Source organism: Heterodontus francisci, unplaced genomic scaffold (assembly GCF_036365525.1).
Source record: "Heterodontus francisci isolate sHetFra1 unplaced genomic scaffold, sHetFra1.hap1 HAP1_SCAFFOLD_255, whole genome shotgun sequence".
Taxonomy (NCBI): domain Eukaryota; kingdom Metazoa; phylum Chordata; class Chondrichthyes; order Heterodontiformes; family Heterodontidae; genus Heterodontus; species Heterodontus francisci.
In genome coordinates this window covers 1,998,748-2,002,337 of record NW_027142012.1, presented here as the reverse complement: position 1 = coordinate 2,002,337, position 3,590 = coordinate 1,998,748, and the positions used below count along the sequence as shown (strand labels likewise).

Here is a 3,590-nt window from a genome sequence, read left to right as displayed (position 1 = left end):
CCTAAGTGGCTTTCCCGTTACGTTGAAATTGTGTCCCCTGGTTACAGATTCCTCAACCGGAGGAAACAGCTTCATCTACCTGTTTATCCCTTTGTGGGCGGCACAGTGGCGCAGTGGTTAGCACTGCAGCCTCACAGCTCCAGCGACCCAGGTTCAATTTCAGGTAATGCCTGTGTGGAGTTTGCAAGTTCTCCCTGTGTCTGCGTGGGTTTTCTTCGGGTGCTCCGGTTTCCTCCCACAAGCCAAAAGATTTGCAGGTTGATAGGTAAATTGGCCATTATAAATTGCCACGAGTCCAGATAGGTGGCAGGGAAATATAGGGACAGGTGGGGATGTTTGGTAGGAATATGGGATTAGTGTAGGATTAGTATAAATGGGTGGTTGATGGTCGGCACAGACTTGGTGGGCCAAAGGCCCTGTTTCAGTGTTGTATCTCTAAACTAAATATTTTGTAAGTTTCAATGAGATCACCTCTCATTCTTCAAAACTCCAGAGAATACAGGCCCAGTTTCCCCAATCTCTCTTCATATGACAGTCCCGCCATTCCGGGAACAAGTCTGGTGAACCTTCGTTGCATTCCCTCTATGGCAATGATATCCTTCCGAAGGTAAGGGTACCAAAACTGCACACAGTATTCCAAACTGCAGACCAACCAAGGTTATATACAATTGAAGCAAGACTTCACTACTCCTGTACTCAAATCCTCTTGCGATAGAGTCTAACATGTCATTCGCCTTCCTAATTGCTTGCTGCACCTGCATGTTAGCTTTCAGTCACTTATTGACAAGGACACCCAGGCCCCTTTGTACATCTACACTTTCTAATCTCTTAACATTTAAGAAATAATCTGCACATCTCTTCCTCCTACAAAAATGGATAACCTCACATTTTTACACATTATATTCCATGTGCCATTTTCTTGTTCACTCACTCAGTCTGTCCAAGTTTTGTGTCATCCGCGAACATGGAAATACGACATTTGGTCCCCACATCCGAATCATTGATATATATTGTGAACAGCTGGGTCACAGTGTGGTGGTGAACAGTTGTATTTCTGTCTGGAGGAAGGTTTACAGTGGGTTCCCCATGGTTCCTCATAACTTCAGTTATGTGCAGAGACTGGAAAAGTTGGGGTTGTTCTCCTTGGAGCAGAGCAAGTTCAGAACAACTTTGACAGAGTTAGAATCAAGGAATCAAATGGTTACAATACAGAAGGAGACCATTCAGTCCATCATGTCCATGACAGCTCTTTGCAAGAGCAGATCAGCTAATTCCACTCCTCTGCCCTTTCATTGTAACCCTGCAAATTTTCTCTATTCAGGTGTTTATCCAATTCCCTTTTGAAAGCCACGATTGAATCTGCCTCCAGCACACTCTCAGGCAGTATATTCCAGATCCGAACCACTCGCTCTGTCCCACACCCCTGGTACCATTGCAGAAAATCTTTTCTGTTCATTTCATCCCTCATAAATAATTGAAATTAAATGTTTATTAGGAAATGCACAACATAAAAAGGAGAGAGAAATAAATGATGAGCAAAATAGAAGTCAATGTTTGGATGGTAAAAAGAGCAAAAGATGTAACTTTTATTCTGGATGAGTGAGAGGAACATATCACACTTTGGGGCTTTTGTAAGAGGATTTATTGATAAACCTGGGATTTGAGAGGAAGCTGCTTCATGGTTTACAGAACAAATTCAGCCCCTGGGGTGGAGCCAACAGCTGCACTGTAATTACTCACCTCAGGATTCCAAGCCTCTGACCTGCTCTTGTCGCCACGTTATTTGTATGGCTACCCATGGTAACCCCCATGATGTTGATGGTGGGGGATTCAGTGATTGTAATGCTATTGAATGTCAAGGGGAGATGGTTAGATTCTCTCTTGTTGGAGATGGTCATTGTCTGGCACTTATGTGGTGCGGATGTTACTTGCCACTTATCATCGCAAGCCTGTGAGACTGAAATAGCTCAGTTGAGAGAGTGTGAGACTGAAGATACCTGGTTCAATCTGGGGTTTTGGCAGTTCTCCTTTATTCTGCGTCGCCATTTGGTTTTGACTCTCGTGTTGCACAATTTACACTGAAATTATTTACCCAACTCTGAAGGTTGGATTGGAATAGAGAGATATCAAGGATGGGAAATGTTTACATTGTCTGCTTTAGCTTATTCTCTATCTTCTTGTGTCCTTTTCCCCAGTTTTTGAATCCTTCGGGGCAGGGTGAACATTTGATTTGCTGCATTTGTCCCAAACTGAAGCCTTTTCCACATCTCTGGGCGGTCAGACTTGCTCTGTCTGTTTTTGCTGCTCGTGACCATTAACGAGAACAGGCCACGAGTTCAATGTTTATCAGCAAACGGAAGATAATTGGAAAGAATTCTGTGTTACTCCAGACCAGTGACAAAGTTGCAATGGATGTTATTGAAAATAAGTTCCCTCTGACATTTGATGTAAACTTGTTTGCATCTAAAAGTTGGATTTTAAGTGTTACAAAAATGTGTCAAATTAATGACTGACCATGTGACAGCGCACATGGGGATCAAATCCACAGCCTTGTTGTTATCAACACTGCGTCCTAACCAACTGAACTAAGCGGCCTATAGACAGAGCCAGGTATGGGTTTGAGCCGCACGCTGGGCGGTTTGTGTTTTATTTCTCACACTGGATGACAGAGCGATTGCACAAACAATGGACACATCACATCCCTGAAACATTGTTCTGATCCAAAACAATGTGAAATAAGAACTGAGCATGGAAATGGAACGGAACCAGAAATCAGGACTTTAATCTATTTAAGTTGATCTTGAAATTCAACCATTCACTGAACATTCCAATAGATCGAACTCTCTTCTGATATAAAATCCAGGAACTTGAGCTGCTGGAAAACATAACTGAGCCTGACGTGATTTGAACACGCAACCTTCTGATTTGGAGTTAGACGCGCTGCCGTTGCGCCACAAGCTCACAAATAAAGCAAAGTCTTCCATTCCTGGCAGTTTTACTTCTTGTTTAGATTCAGTGATTGAAATTAATTCAATCCTCATCTGACCTCCACTCTGTAAAGGCCTGCTACCCGACCTGAACCCGAAGGGACCCGCGACCTGTGTGGGGTCCGGGTCGTGTTGGGTCGCTCTTCCGGGTCTGGCTTTCGGGCTCGAGTCGTGTCGGGCCAGTTTCGGGTCGGGCTGGGTCCAGGTCGGGCTGAGTCCGTGTCGGAAACACAGAGTAAGTATTACATTTTGCTCTGCTGGGAAGTTAAGTTTAGTAAGTGTCAAAAGTTGAAAAGCCAACCTGAGCTGGGAGTCTGGGACATCAAGGAGGGAAACTCTGAGTCTGCTCAGTGAGCAAGTGAGCATCTCTATGATGTCATTGCGCTCATGCTGCAGCTTCCTGTCGATTCGGAATCGGGAGGTAGGTAAAGTGAACATTCCGGTGGTCGGGTAAGGCTCGGGTCGGTTTGGGCGTGGGAATAAATGGAGACATTCGGGCCGGGTCGGGCTCGGGTCCAGTGTGGTTCTGTCAGGTTCGTGTCGGGTTTTTTTTCCTGACCTGAGCAGGCCTTTAACGCTCTGTCAGTTCAGTGCCTTATTTAA

The 3,590-nt window shown here is 44.7% G+C and overlaps 1 non-coding gene across 1 annotated transcript; it reads right to left on the bottom strand.

Annotated features, from left to right (window-relative positions):
* Positions 1 to 2,889: 2,889 nt before the first annotated feature.
* trnaw-cca (transfer RNA tryptophan (anticodon CCA)) lies at positions 2,890 to 2,961 on the bottom strand. The gene has a single exon. It is a non-coding gene; the product is annotated as a tRNA-Trp (tRNA).
* Positions 2,962 to 3,590: the final 629 nt, after the last annotated feature.